The following is a 16,908-nucleotide window of genomic DNA, read 5'->3' on the forward strand; positions in this document are numbered from 1 at the left end:
AGCAGCAATAACAAAAATAATAATCATTGCAAGTGTCTCTATAGCCTTGACTTTCTCCCTTTCTACCTCCCTGCCCACCTGCCCCAACAACAAGCCAGGAGAGTATCATATTAAACAAAAATGAGAAAGATGTCTAAAAAAATCCTTCATTTGAACCTAGAAATAAAGATAGGATTTGAGCTTGGAATTAGAATCAAACGTAAAGAAATTATTTGGTGCCAATAATATGCCAGGTCTTTCAATAAGAATTTTGTTTACTTCCCTCATTTAATCTTCAAAATAATCCTACAGGGTATGTGCTACTCTCTGTATTTACAGATAAGGAAATGAATCCTAATCAGGGGGAAAACAGATTTTAACCCAGCTTTGCTTCCAAAGTCCAAAATGCTCCTCTGCCATGCTACCTCCAAAAATAAAAGTGATTTTTAAATGGCAATCACCAATTTCCTTAATTTGGTGAAAAGCCCTAAAATATAAATGCATAAGATTGGGGATTTACCTATGGGACTCAACCAGGATCGAATAGGGAAAGGTCCAGAGCTATCCTTATTCTGCTCGGAAGTGCTGACTGTATTTTTATAAATAGAAGCTACTTGTTTATAAACACCTGCCTTGATCTTCCTGGTCTTTGAGCCTACCCACCCCTGGCCAGGTGTCCGGGAAGGCATCCTCTGAGAGTGGGAACAGAAGATGGAGGGCCAACTTACAGGCAAGTTGCCCTTAACTTGTTAACAGCTTTTTCTAAGCAACCGTGGTGGCCAACCAAAGCCAAACAGAAGCTTCGTAGGACTCGAAATTGTAAGGGCTGCCCGTTAACATTTGCACTAAAATCTGCTGAGGAAAAAGACAAAACAATACTGTGTTTGCCTGATGGCTAGCAGTTAACCCGAGGCTTTGCCACGCTGCCTCCAGACAGCAGAGGGCGCTAAATGGCATGAAGATTTGCCAAAGGAAGAAGGAAATAGTATTGAGGGTCTGTACTCAGTAGTCCTGATGTCGGCAACTACGGTTCAAGTTACATTCACTGCCCTTAGAAAGAAGTAATATCGGAGTTTAATTCTCAACATCCTCTGCACAACAAAGACTTGAAATATGAGACCGAAAATGCTTTAGGGTTTGACATAATTAAATATGCAGCCATTTGTTCTGAGTAATACATTTTATTCCCTATAGTAAGAGCTGCTGTAAAAGAAGAGAAATACGAAAGGCATTTTCATGGCCGGGTGATTTACACAGCCCCCCACCGTCAGTCCAATCCAGAAATTCTATTGTGGATCTGTTTACCAAATGGAACGCCTGGGCTGGAATTTGGAAGGTAGGAACACTTGATAAGAAAGAAAATGTGAAAGAAAATTGCATCATAGTTTTGTAAGCTGTTCTATTAAATTTTCCAGGGGAAAAAAAAAATTGCCCTGTGGCTGGCTGTGATTCAGTTCAGCTATTTCCTGATATGCTTCTGGCTTTAGATTATGTAATAACACTCCATTTCCATAGCATGCCTTTTGTTTAAAGACCTCAGAGCACTTTCAAAGGCATCATCCCCTTCATCCTCCCAACATTCTCCAAGAAGTGGGTGGGAGGCAGCAGGTGGGCTCATCTGTCTTTCCTGGATGAGCCACCCACAGCCACCCCCCACCCTGTGCAGGGCTCCAGCCACAGATCTGTACAGCCTCTCAATCAACAGAGAAGTCTTCCCAGCTTCATTTTTAAACCCATGCTTTTCCCCACATCAACCTAAGGTATTAAACCCCCAGGGATCCTCATACTTCCCAGAGAAGAACATCCATGAAAATCAGATACACGAGAGAGTAAGTTTCCACGCATTCAGAAAGATATATTGAGCACCTAGTGTATGCAAGACACTATTTCAGGCACCAGGCAGGGAAAAGAGAAACAAACCAAAAATCCCTGCTCTTTTGGAGCTAACATTCTCATGGAGAGGCGGACTACATACACAGAAAGTAAGAGAATTGAGTGGTTTGGTAGGTAATGATTGCTATGGAAGAATGAAGTAAGGAGAACAGAGAGGAAGGTGGTTTTGGTGGGAGGTGGGAGGGAAGGACCTCTGGCTTCAGTCAGAAGGTGACATCTGAGCAGAGACTTAAAGCAGTGAGCTAGGAGGTGACCTGGGGCAGAACCTTCCAGACAGGAAGAACACTCCTGCAAGGGTAGTGGAAGGAGACTTGCCTGACGCATCTGAGGAGAAAGGAGGGGGATGGGAGGGGAATGAGCAAGGGGGAAGAGAAGTGGGGCATGAGGTCACAAGGTCAGAGAGGCACCAGGGGGAGGGCAACATAGGCTGCAGAAGGACTTCAGTTTCTAGGGCAGGGAAATGAGGAAAACCCAGGACGGCTTGAGCATATAGCCTAGAAAAATGTGTGGGGCTTTAATTTTGATGCTTGTTCTTTCAAAACTAGATGGTTTTGTTTTGATTTTCAAAATATAAAAGTATAGTGAAATATTGAATATACCTTTTTCTTTTCAAATTATGCACGTGAACTAGTTTCCCTGGGGCTGCCTTACCAAAGAACCACAAACTGGTTTGCTTAAAAATAGAATTTTTTTTATAGTAGAAATTTATTGTCTCACAATTCCTGAGGCTAAAAAGTCCAATATCAAGGTGTCAGCAGGGCCATAATCCTTCCAAACCCCACAGAGGAGTCCTTCCTTGGTTCTCCCTAGCTTCCGGTGGTTTGCTACTACCCCTTGGTGTTCCTTGGCTTGGAGCTGCAGTCCCCCTCCCCCAGTCTCTGCCTCTGTCATCACTGGCACTCTCCCTGGGTGGCTTTCTCCTCTTGTGGACGTACACTGGTCATAGTCAGTTAGGGCCCCATCCTACTTCGCTATGACCTCATCTTAATGTGACTAATTATATTTGCAAGAACCTTATTTCTAAATAAGGTCACATTTTGAGATACTGGAGCTTAGGACTTCAACATATCATTTGGGAGGGGGACATGATTCACCCCAGAACATTATCCATGCCTCCCAACAATTCTGATTCTGACCTCTCAGTTGCCCACCAGCGTACTAAAGATCAGTTCCTGGTCTGGTGAATGAAAGAATAGTTAGTAAGCATCCAGAGTAGAAAACCAGTGTGGAGAATTGTAGCCAAGCATTAGGGATGGTACCCTGCACCTGGTTTCAAGAAGCCTACCCTTCATTCACAAGACTCAGCCAGGTGTGGAATGTTGCAGAAGTCCTGTTGTGTTTATCTTCTGGGTGGGTACCTTGTAGGGTGTGTGTGTGTGTGTGTGTGTGTGTGTATGTGACTGTGTAAGGATGTATACATGTGTCTGTGTGTGGTTCAATGGGCGTCACCATGTGCATCTGTGGTAAGTCAGTGTGTGAGTATATGTGACCACGTACCTGTGGTAGAACACATTACAGTGGGCGTGGATTTATGCATATATGTGTATATCTATCAGTCTTTCTGAGTATGTTTACAGTAATGCCACAAAATTTCTGTTGAAAACCTAGATGCTGTACTAAGCAAACTAAAATAAGAACAGGTATGGGTTATCTGGGCCTGTTAGCCCCTAAAGACAACTTCAACTTTCCAGAACCCTTTGGTAGTTACACTGTCTTCTCATAGAGGAGAGAGCAGCCCTCTTACCTTGCCCCCTTCTCTGAATCCGGAGGGGGAACAGCAGGACCTCTCTAGAAGCCTGGTCCTTCTAAATGCATAGCCCTCATGATCATGTGAAACAATATGGTGGCAGGAAAAATAGCCCAAGAAGATGTTTCCAGGTTATCAAAAGAATCCAGAAACTTCCCCATCGAGCCTAGCTAATAGGAAAGGGAAAGAGAAGAATGACTGACCTAGGTTAATCAATGCTCTCGTGAAACAAAGAGATGACCTAGGAGGAAGTACTTGAGCAAGGGAAAAGCACTATACAAAAGTGGGATATTTTTGAAAGTTGGACACCAACTCCTTAGTGAGGTAGCCTAGTAAGGAATATAACAAGGAGTGCTCCAAGATTGATGTGAGAAAAAGGATGACATTCTTGAGCTTTTCATTACAGCACTGACTGGAGTGCAGGAGCCTGGTGGCCTGCAAGGCCTGTGCCAGCCCCCTTAGCCTCATGATTGGGATCATGGAGAGTTCCTCCTGTTAGCTTTTAGTTATAGAGCAGGAGCCAGAGAGCACTCTAAGGCCTGCAGAGCCAATAAGGCATTTATGGGCATGGTGGAGAGTCAACCCAGAAGGACATTCACCAATGTTTAGGGTAAACTACCCAGTAGGCATTGTTCACAAAACTCATCTGATTCGCACCACAACTTATGAGGTCAAATGATTGGTATTCCCCTTTACAGATGAAGAAACCAACATTCAGAAAGATTAACTAACTAGCTCAAGGTCAACAGCTAAGCAGTAACAAAGAAACCATTAACCATTTCCAGCCTCCGGAGGTTGGCTTTAGTGCAAGTTGTCTTCATCACCTTGAATACTGAACCAGGTTACCATTCTTCATTCCCAGCAGCTAGAGAGCGCTCTTTGCTTTAAAAAATATTCAGCTATAGATGGTTGTTGTGCCTTTGTGTTAGGCTGAGTTGGAAATAACCCAAAGTTACCCAACCCCAAACACACCCCAATATCAGAGTTGGAGACCTTAGAGATGAGGTATGCCCTCTGAGGCAAAGCTGAGAGGATCAGCAGCTGGTTCTGGGCAGTTCGACAGGTATGCTTTGCCTTACTATCAGTATAGTGAAAATCCAACAAATCAGTCGACATTCCTGGCCTAACTTTCCTTACGTGAGAACTGACGAGTTTGGGAGAGACTGCATCCTGACTAACCTCTAGGATTCTATTGTATACTAAGAAGATATGTCATCAAAAAAAAAAAAAAAAAATCTCAAGGGTATCCTGGTGAGGACCCAGGATTCTTACAGAACTCTGTAAACAAAAAAGATTAGACAGTTGTCAGACATTATGATAATTTCATGGTTATTATAAAGCTAGCCAGGAAGCTCTTACCAATTTAACAAAAGCAGCCTGGTTAGGTAAATCTTACAGGAATCTTTGATAATAAAGAATTCTATTTCCCCTAGGGGAGTAAAGGAACAACCCAGGAATGGTAACTCCCATGGCCTGACTCAGGGCATCCCAATACCGCAGCCATTAATAGAAGACACGTAGACCCTCCCACTGGCTGAATGGAGCTGGGTGTCCCTCCCTTTCTCCTTCCTGCGGATCTCAGGATCACTCCCCTCCCCCCAGCCCCTGTCAGTCCAGCCTGCCGTTTCCAGTCTGGACTCTTGAGCCTATGATCTCAGAGCATGGAGACGGGCCCCATGTGAGGATTCCAGCCTGGCCAGGAAGATGAAAACAATGACTCTTCTGCCTCTTCTTCCCAAACCGCCATTCCCTCAGATATGGTGAACTCTATTGGGGGGGGGGGGGAGAAAAGCAAATAAAAGAGGCAGCCTCATCAAAAAAAAAAGAGAGGGAGATTTATGAGATTGGCGCCTGCAGAGGCTCTCCTCCTCTTTCCGTGCAACCATCAATATTCCCTGGGCTGTGCCCTGGAATGTCCAGAGCTGAACTCCGCAGCCTGAAGAGCTCCTGTCACGGCTCTGCCTGGCCCAGACCCCCCTCTCTCCCTCCCCTGCCTGGCCTCCCAGACCCCTTCTCTCCTAGCTGTTGTTTACAAGGAGCTACCCCTCTCTGTAAATTAAGCCCTCAGCAGTCTCCCACTCTTAGAGGCCATGTGTTGAGCCCCATGAGCCGACTTGTGGCATTTATTAGCGTGAGAGGGAAAGTGCTTGCCTCATCAGAGGGAGCAGCTGGAGACAGAGCACTTTTCAAAGGCATGTAACTGACCTCTAGCTCAGCTGCTGGATGCCTGGGTACTGCGGACTCAGATGATTCTCTCCCTCCTTCTCTCTCCCCCTCCCTGTCTGCCTCCCTCCCTCCAGCCTCCACCCACTCTTTTCAGTGGAGTCCTGACCTTGCAAGGCCTGAATCCCTCCCATCCATCTCCCTACATTGTGTCTCTCTGGTGAACTCAGGCTGGGAGATTAATTGCTGCTATCACCCCTAATCCATCACACTTCCCAAAGATTGTTTTGACATCTAGTTAATTTTTGGCTGATGATTTATCAAATTCTTATTACCGTGCTCTGAAGGGGCTCATTTATTGTGTTGATTCATGGTAATGATAAAGGGGAAGCATTTTGAATTTTAACTACATTTCCCTCATGCTTCTTCTACCCAGCGTAGTAAAAAAAAAAAGAAAGAAAGAAAGAGAAGAGAAGGGGGAGCAAACTGTAGCCAGGAAACTCTTAAACAATTCAAAGTGTGAAAGAAAAGAGAAAGAGGAGAAAATTCTTCCATTATGTGAGCAAAAGCCAAAAGTTCAAAAGAAGGTTATACATACAGTTAAATATGGGTGCACGTGCACGCTCACGCACGCGCTCGCGCGCGCGTGTGTGTGTGTGTGTGTGTGTGTGTGTGTGTGTGTATGAAGCATTTTTGGCATCTGGGTCTGAACTACCTTTGGAAAAAGCTCATACTCCTAAGGCTCTTAAACATTTATTGCTCTGTAATAGTACCTAAATGTCTAGTACCATTTTATTCAAATAGAACTTAATGGTAAATGATTTCAGTCATGTACCAGTGGAAAGGTGAAATGAGTGTCTTTGCCAGTCCAGATGGCCATCCACCTTTTAAAAGTGCAGAGAGGTTTTCCTCTGCCACTCAGGTCACCCCCAGACCTCATGAATGTCTCATTTGCCACCCAGATTTATTTTATAAATCCAGATGGTAGGAAGGAGCCTAATGCCAATGTCCACCCTTTTCTCAGAATGAGAGGAACTGGTGAGTCATCAGGGATTGAGCTGAGGGTGACAGAGAGCCCCACAGGAAAAGCCCTCCCAACAGTCACAGGGGTGGCTAGAGGGAATGCAATGAATCGGGACAGAAAGTCTAGGAAATGTCCTGTGGTTACACATCTGGAGGGCAGACTAGAGGCCATTTACTTCCAAAAACAGGGACGAGATTTCTGACCAAAAGAAAGGGAAGAAACATGAGGGAATAAAGGTGTGGAGCAACATTTTCCATCAGAATCTCCAGCAGGAAGACTCCAGCAGAAAGACTGCATACACAGGCTCCCTGGACCTAGAGCAGACTCCTCTTCAGTTTTCCTTCGTGCCAAGAACGTATGAGGGATATGCCCATCCCCCCTCTTCCTCCACATACCTCAAAGCCCGCCCTGAGTCCTTGCCTGGCCTGCCTTCTTTCTGTAAGTGTCACAAACACAGTTCATCACTGTAGGAAGTCAACATCACCTCAAAATCTTTAACCTAACTATACATGTGGCTGGCCTGCCCAGAGCTGAGTGGACATTGATCTTTAAGATGATGTGGTGAGGGGTGCCTGGGTGGCTCAGTCAGTTGAGCCTGGACTCTTGATTTCAGCTCATATCATGATCTCGGGTTTATGAGATCAAACCCAGCATTAGGCTCCACGTTCAGTGGAGTGGGGAGTGGGGGGGGGGTGTGGAGGGGAATGGTCTACTAGAGATTCTCTCCCTCTCCCTCTACCCCTCCCACCTAAAATAAATTAATTAATTTTAAAAAATTTAAGATGATGAGATGAGAAGAAAATATGAACTGATCTCCGTCCAGCCTTATAAATTGAGCAGTTTTCTTTCATTGTCTATTTTTTGAAAAATAAGATGAAATTATTTGTCTTTTAGAAGTAGTAAAATTCATAAAGAAAGTAATCTAGGCCTAGAAATATATTTAATTACATATCTATTATATATATGTATATGTATGTACATATAATACATATGTATGTGAAGAAATGGTGGAAATTGTTTCAATTTTTGTAGTACTTATTTTGTCATATTTTAATTTACATTTTACCAATTTTATATTCTTTTCCAAACATTTTTCATCTTACCTTAGTTTGTAATATATTGACTTACAGTTGCTTAAAATTTTCCTCTAACATTTAAAAAATCTATTTTACTTGTATCTCTTGTTTATATCATGTGTTTGCATCTTCTCTATTTTTCTTGATCAGTCTTGCTAGAGATTCATCTACTTTGTCAACCTTTTCCTGGCTCAGTAATGGCACCACCACCCAGTTAGCTACTCATGCTGGAATCTTCGGCACCAGCCTGGCTTCATCTCAGACCTCACATGGGTCCATCTGCAAATTAGCAATGAGATATAGCCTGTATCTGACTTCTCCTTACCACCTCCTTTAAGTGCCCTGGACATGCCTCCTCTAGACCACTCTAACCCCCTTCCATAGGATCGAACCCCTAGCTCCCTCTGTGACTCCACCTTGCACCCTCCCTTACCACCCTCTGGCCACTCCAATCTCCCTGCTACTCCTCCAACAAGCCAGCAGTTCTCTCTCTCAGAGCCTTTGCCATTGAGGTTCTTCCCCCAGACAGTTAAAATTGCTATTTAGTATTTTAAATCTTCGCAATTTCCATTGTATACCCCATCTTCCATCTGTCTCAGGAAACTAGTTCAGCTCCTACTTCATAATGAAAATAGAAGTCAAAGAGTCGTGATCTAATATAGAGTAGGACAGGGAAAACCTAAAAGGTGCCACAGTTTTTTTTTTTGAAGATGGGTAGCTGGTTGTGGGGAGAGATGTAGAAACATGCTTAGGATGGGCACTACTGGTGGGTGGGAGGATGAGCACACCAAACGTTGTCTTCTCTAAGAGTCTCATGGTCTGGCAGCTATATCAATGGCTGACCTTGGCTTTAATGTTCCTTCTCCCAAAAACACTTTACCTTTTAAAAGGCACCAACTATATATGGAGAATGTGATCTCAGAGAAACTGCTCTCCCTGGCCCCTCCCTTCTCCAGCTAAGACCACTGCCCAGCAACTCCCCACCCTTTATCCCCCCACGTACAGCCTCCATCCATCACACCAGACATAAAACAATCTCACCTGGGCATAGATCTTCCCCCACTTTGGCTCTTTCCTTAGGGAAGTTCACTTCTGTGCACCCCATGGTCACCCCCAGCACTTCCTTCCATAGGCACTTTCCCTCATCCACATTAAACAAGGTCAGTTGATGTAGCTTAGAAATAAAAATAGTTCCTTGGTCCCTATAGCTTCTACCTTCTCTGCCTCCACTGTCTTAACAGCCAGGATTCTCAAAAGAGCTATCTCACTCCTTGTCTGCACATCTTCTGCACACCTCTGTCTCACATTCCCTAGGTACCCTAGGTTTCCCCTCCCACTTCATCTAACTAGCTCTTGATGAATCCCAACCACCTTCATTTTCCTGTCTTCTTGGAAGCATTTGATGTGACCAATCCTGCCCTCTTTCCTGAGATGTATCACCCCAACCTCACCCCCTTTCTTCAGCAGCCAAGTGTGGTATCTTTCAGAGATTTCACTGCTCTCACCCCTCACCCCCTTGGATGCTCCTCTCCCTTTGGATTCCGTAATTCCTCTCTCGGCTTTCTTCTTACCTCCCAGACTTGTTTATAGTCTTCTCTTCTTCAGCCTACATTGAGTGACATCCCTTAAATGTAAATGTTCCTCCAAGTTCTGGGATCAATCTTCCCCTCTGTAAAATCTCCATGAGTGATCCCATCCTGGCTCTAGTAGTCATCTATATGATGATGTCTTCTTGGGAGAGAGAGTTGGGGGAGAGAGAGAGGAGAGAAATAGGTCTCACCCAGAGCTTCCTTCTGAATTGCAACCTCTTTCCTGGTAGAAGGCCAACAAGTACTTCAAACTCAACCTGTTAGCATCTGCATCCCACCAACAACCCAAGTCTGGTCCTTCTGATTCTATCTCTAAGCAACACCACCATTCCACCCAATGGCCCAAATAAAGCTGGGAATCCCTGCTTGGATCCTTTTCTTTGTTTTCCTCCCCTTCCCCTGCCCACTACCATTAATGACCTTAGTATTTCTGAAATAAATGGTTTCCTTTTGGGTCCCCAGCTCTTTTGCCTCTGTTGTGTCTCTCTATTCTTTACCATTGCAACACTTCTGTCTACCTTCTGCTTTTGGTTTATACTTTTAAAATTTATTTGCCACATTGTGGCCATGCTGATCTTTAAAATATTTTTTTTCTGATTACATAAGTTATACATATTGATTGCAGAAAATGTTAAAACCACAAAAGATGCTGAGATGAAAACTAAAATGGCCCATAATTCTACTTTCTAGAGGTAATCACTGTTAACATCTCACAATTTATGTACATGTGCATATACATGTATGTTGCATACTTTAAAATAAAATTGAATTCATATATTACACATATTTTGATACTACTCTTCTCTGTGAAATAACATAACATAAGCTGTTTGGATGTTAAGTATTTTTTATTTTGCCAAATTCATAGGTAAAATAAAATACAATTTTTTCAATTTGCATTTTCTTGGTGACAAGTTAATTTAAATATAATTTCACAAGTTTATTAGTTATTTGAATATACTTTCCTTAGTGACTACTTCATGGAACGAATATATTTTGTTTTTGATGTTTATTTACTATTTCTTTGGGTATAAATTTGCTGTGGCTATTATGTACATCTCAGATATTTTCCAAGAATTATAACCTTCCTTTTAATTTCATATATACATTTTAGAAAATTTCTAAATTTAATGTGATGATATCTGTCAACCTTTTCCTTTATAGGTTTTCCCTTGCTTTATTTTTTTTTAATTTTTTTAAAGATTTTATTTATTTATTTGACGACAGAGATCACAAGTAGGCAGAGAGGCAGGCAAAGAGAGAGGAAGGGAAGCAGGCTCCCCGCTGAGCAGAGAGCCCGACTCCCTTGCTTTAATGTTTTAGTATCACTCCTTAATGTTCCCCAAATTTCTACTGAAATTTTCATTGTAATTACATTAGGGTTATAAATTAGTATTCTTTTTATCAGTTGAGGAACATGTTATGTATCCTTACTAATTAAAGGAATTTTTCATATCTTTCAGTAGCTATGTAAATTTTGTTTGGTTATTTCACAGAAATTGAATATACATACTCCTGATGCTATATGAATGGGATTTTTCATTAAGATATTTTCTAGTAGGTTGTTAGTGTAGAGTAAATATATGAATGCTTGTATATTTATTTAATAATTAGTTATCTTATTAAACACTCTAATGTTAACAGTTCTCCAAATTTTTCTTATAGATTTTCCAGAAAACGAAGAATATAATCTACATATTACATCATTTTCCTTCTCCTTTCCTATATTTTAGCTTCATATTTTCTTGTCCTATTTCTGTGACTCTCAGAAATCTATTAAATGATAATACTGGGAGCCAGTATGTTTCATTGTCCTAGACTTATACAAGACTGTCCATAGTGTTTTATTATTTAAATATAATTATGGCTTTTTATTTAGTATACCTGTCATTCATGATGTTAAGGTACTACATACATCAAGTTTAGTAAGAATTGTGTTTGTAATTAATCAGGAATAAAAATTAAATTATAAAATCTTTTAGGGCATCCTAAAATATTTAAAATAGATTAATGTCAAAGTATCTTTGCATCTCTAAAATAATCCTTTCTTAGCCATCCGTAATTATCCTTCAGCATTCTGTTCGATACAATTTGCTCATATTTGAAGGATTTTTGCACTTATACTCCAAAATAAGATTGAGCTATGGCTTTTATATCTAGAGTATTAACTGTCATGTTAGGTTCAACATTATGACAGCTGGTCAGCTGAGAAGATTTCCATCTTTTCCTGTGCTCTGAAATGGGCTTAAATAGCGTAAGAAGTATTTCCTCCTTGGATATTTCCTCATAAAATACTTTGGGGAGACAATTCTTTTATTGATTTTTCAAGTTCAACCCTACTTACTGCTTACTTTCTAAATAGTCTGTAATTGTTAGGTTCTGTTTGCTTTTTATTTCATTCTAAACAAAAGGTTTTTTTTCCTCTAATGTCCAAGTGATTAATTGTTTTTGTGTATACTTATATTAGAATTTTTATTTTTGCATCATGATCAGAGAGTGGAGCCTGTAAAATTTCTAGTCTTTGAAATTTATTGAAGATTTCTCTGTAGCCAGGAGTAGGATTAACTTTCATAAACATAACATGGATGTTCAAAAGACGATGTATTTCTATTTAGAGAGTATATGATTCTGTATACATTAAGAGATATGATATATGTTTCATTAGATTCAATGTCATTATTTACTCAAATTTTGTTGAACTTGCATGCTGGATTGTGAGCAATACCCTGTCTAATACCAGCACAGCTAGGTGCTTTTCCTATTGTTTAAAAAAAAAATCGTATTGGTCATTTTCACAGGATTCTCAGAGACAGAATTAAATATCCTTAATCACAACTCCATTTTACCCAGAAGTTCCCGAATAAATCTTCCTGAAACGCAAATGTCATAACATCTTTTTATCTAAATATTTTTTAAAATATTCCATTTCCACTCTCCACTCCCCATCCCCTGTTGTCCTTGGGATAAAACACAGACTCCAAAAAATGACCAATAAAACCCTTCAAGTTCTGGGTCTTGCTTGTCTCTCCCTCCTCCTATCTTGCCACTCCTCACAGATTAATCAGTTCATCAGTCATGGTGAAACTTTCAGCTTTTCTCTCTTCTTTGTTTCAGGGGTTTTGCACCTCCTATTCACAAAGCCCAGAACATATTTCCCACCCCCTGTGTTTACTTAATTAGATTCTACTTATCCTTTAGAACTTAGCTTAAACACTACTTCCCACCCTAGGCCTGAGATAAAGCTTCTATAAAGCTTCTATAACTCCCTCTGAATTTTAACTTGCCCTTTGTTGCTCTGGTTCATATTTATCTTATAATTGCCTGTTTTCCTAATAAGGCAGTGCCCAAAGATTGGGTGACTTGTTCAGTGCCTAGGGTAGTGCCTCTTAGAAAATCAATACTCCACAGAACTGTGGACAGGGTCAGGGCTACTAAATTAGTTCCAGCCTCACCGTTTTTGAATCGGTGCTTATTACCAAGGACTGGGCAGAACTGAGCTTTCAGGTTGAATGCTTTGTAAAAATAATAATTGTAACTGACATTTTTGAGTACTTACTACATTTCAGGCACCAAACGTAAGTGTTATTACTTAGTGCCAGCTTTGCGAGTGTATGACCAATGCAGTTGTACAGGACATCATCCCCAGTAGGGGGCCCCATGTTTGTAATGCTCTGTGGTTAAGACCTTGAAATTTGTCTTGTAAGTTAAGTCTGACAAGACAACGGAGCATGTACTGGAGGTCATTTGGAGCCTCAGCTCATTCATGGGTCACACCTCCTTCTGCCCCCACACCTCTCCAGGACGGGTTCTCAGCCAACACTTCCCAGCCCTGCTTACTGAATGATGTCATCCTCTGGCCCTAGGTGGCATCCTGAGAAAAAGGAGGGTTGGAGTTAAGCATCTGAACCCTGCATGTCAAGTCATGGGGGAGGGTAGTGGGCACCTGTGAGGGTTTGTGTTGCCCCACAAGAATCCCTACTGTCCTAGGGACAACAATATTAAATGTCTAATAAAAAATGCCATGACAGGTTGATAGAGAGACAATGGAAGAAAAAAAAGGCTTTTATTCCTGCATACTGTTGTTGTTGTTCAAAAGGGGCCTTGCTTTTTCATTTTGCACAGGGGCCCGAGAATTATGTAGCCAGGCATGCTGTTATTTTTCTTATTTCAAAGATAAGGACAGCAGAGCTACTGCTAGTCTTATATGGTGATTCTGTGAAAATGAGAAAGACATCTTCTCTGGGAAGACCAATTATAACACACCATTTTTCTATGGCTTCACAAACAGGATGCCTTTATGTAAGGCACAAAACATATAATCATCTATCTGCAATGACCCGGAGGAAACAGGGGATAAAACCTACCCAAGGTAACAGGGCTCTTAAAGAGTGCATCAGTATTCAAACCCATGCATTCTGGCCTTAGCATCTGTGCTCCAAACTAATATACTAGTCTCCCAATTTTGCCTGATGAAAAAATATTTATCTAAGGTATCTTTGAAGATTCAAATTTCAAAGCTTTACCTAATACCCTGGAAATCAAAATGTCTAGGAGGCCTGGAAAGCAAGCCATATTTTAAAACAAGTATACAGGTTATTCTTGTTATCTCAGAAGCTAGAGAAATACTGTGATACTATACAAATTCTATAACAACTGACTCTTTAATTTGCAAAGGATATAACAAAAAAGTAAATAGATTCTGACTGGCAGAAATGTGACAGAGAAAAATCCCAGCCAGTAACAACATTATGTTCAAATGGACAGCAAGTTCTGTTATTGTTGATGTTATTTTTAATGTACCCTATATTTATTTTTGACAAAATCCCACCCTTATATCCATAACAACAATTTTGCTCCAAATGGAAAGGAATTAGAAAAGGATGAGAGAGCTTCTCTTTCAGTCCATAATTGAGTTTTTGGTATGAAATTGGTCTTATCACCATAAAATACTAGCAAACTGGACAAAGTAAGTGAAATAACTATTTTCAGACAAAGTAAAATGGGCAGTGTTGGACTGTGAATTCTAAAAGAAAAACACTCAAGATGAGCCATACACTCATCCTAGCATTTTTCACTAAGGCATTTATCAGACCCTCACCAAGGAAACTTAAGCAGAACAGCAGAATGCTGAGCTGAGGAGATCAAGATTGGTGTTCAGAGGGGCTGAGGTAGCTTGCATTTTTGAGGAAGAGTACCAAGAAATTACAGAGAAATCAACACAGGGGAACCAAGAAGTCTTTGGCTGATTCTAAGTTGCGCACGTGTGATGTGTATTTATAAGGCAAGGCAAAGAACAACTACCTGCAAAAAGAAACCTGAACAACTACTGAAGGTTGCAAAGAGTCAGGACACATTTGAGTTATAATCAACCAGAATAAAAGAGGTTTCACAGAACACCCAGAAGATTCAGTAAAGATGTCAGAAGGCCATTGTTTTTAGGTAGATTTACCCATGTCTAGCACTTGATCAAAATTACTAGACAAAGAAGAAAGAAAACGTGACCCATTATAATGAGAAAAACTAATTCCCAGAATATGACAAATCAACAGAAGTATACCTAGAAATGATAAAAGGAATGAAATTAGGAGAAAATTTCTTGAAGACAACTATTAGAAATATGTTAAAGATTTAAAGGAAAACATGAACATAATGAGGAATAAAATGGAGAGTACAAATGATCCCAAAGGAAATTCCAATGTCAAAAGTACAATATTTGAAATTTAGAATTTACTGAAATTGAACCAGATTAGGCACTGAAGAATAAAAGCTAAGTACATTTAAAGACATAGCAATAAAGACTATCAAAACTGAAGCATTTAGAAAAAAACATCAAAAATATTATTAGAATTTTAGTGTCTTAGAAAAGATATCAATTGGTCTATATATGTGTGCTTGGATTTCCAGGAGAGATGGTGGAAGCAAAAAATTGTTTAAAGAAATAATGACTAAATGACCTGTACATTTTATGAAAAAGGAAAACCAACAGATCAAAATTTCTCAAGAAATCCCAAGGAGAATAAATAGAAATAAAGCCTTACCAACATAAACCATTAAAGATGCTGGAAAATGTTTAAGAGAAAATTCTTTAAAATAACCAAAGAAATCAGAAGGGGATGAAGATGAGAATATCAACAGTTTTTTATGAGAATCAGTGCAAGCCAGAATGATATTTAACAAAGGCAAACAAAACCAAAAACAAAATAAATAAATAAACAAATAAAACTGGTCAATCTAGAAATCTGTTCAGTGAAAATATATTTTAAAAATGAAGGTGAAAATTAGAACAAAAGCTAATTCCTTATCAGAAGACTTATACTACAAAAAATATTAAAGGTAATTCTATATATTGAAGGAAAATAATTCCAGGTAGAAATTCATATTCACACAAAAGAATGCAATTTTCCAGAAATTGTAAATATGTGAGTAAATATGAAAGACATTTCCTCACTATATATTTTTCAAAGATAATTGTTTAACATTATAAAATAACACTGTGGTATTTATAACATATAAAGAGGTAAAATATATGACAAAAATAACACAAAGAACAGGAGAGTGTAATATGGGAGTATATTACTTTTGGTAACAGCTTCATTGAGATATAATTTACATAACATACAATTCATCCATTTGAAATATACAATTCAATCCTTTTTAGTATCTGCAAAATTTTATGCGAACTCTACCACAATCAATTTTAAAAATTTTTTGTTACCTTAAAAAGAAACCACATACCCTTTAGTTATCCTCCTCCCCTCACCCAGCCCTAAACAACCACTCATCTATTTCTGTTTCCATGGATTTCCCTATTGTGGACTTTCATAGGATTGAAATCATATAGTATATTACCGGTTTTGAGTAGCTTCTTAACACAATATTTTTAACATTTATTCATGATGTAGCATATACCAGTACTTCATTTATTTTTATAAATAATATTTATATTATTTATTTAATATATTTATGTTATATAAATAAATAATATTTCCTTGTTTGGATATACCACATTTCACTTTCCCATTCATCAGTTGATGGGAATTTGGCTGGCTTTTGCTTTTTCATTACTACTAATAATACTGCTATGAGCATTTTGTGTAATTTTTTCATGCAAACATATGTTTTCAATTCTTTTGGCTATGTAAGAATTGATGTAACATGTGCTAATTCTATGTTTGACCTTTGAGGAACTGCCAGACTACTTTCCAAAGCAATTGCACCATTTTACTTTCTTGCCAAGAATATACGTGGGTTCCCAATGACTCCATATCCTCGTGAAGTCTTGTTATTGTCTGTAGTCTTGATTTTAGCCTTCCTGGTAGGTGTGAAGTGGTGTCTCATTGTAGTTTGACTTGAATTTCTCTGATGACTAATTATGTTGAACATCTTTTAATGTACTTATTGGTCATTCATAAATTTTCTTTAAGGAACATCTAGTCA

This window comes from Enhydra lutris, unplaced genomic scaffold (genome assembly GCF_002288905.1).
Source record: "Enhydra lutris kenyoni isolate GAN:26980312 unplaced genomic scaffold, ASM228890v2 scaffoldscaffold11, whole genome shotgun sequence".
Taxonomy (NCBI): Eukaryota; Metazoa; Chordata; class Mammalia; order Carnivora; family Mustelidae; genus Enhydra; species Enhydra lutris.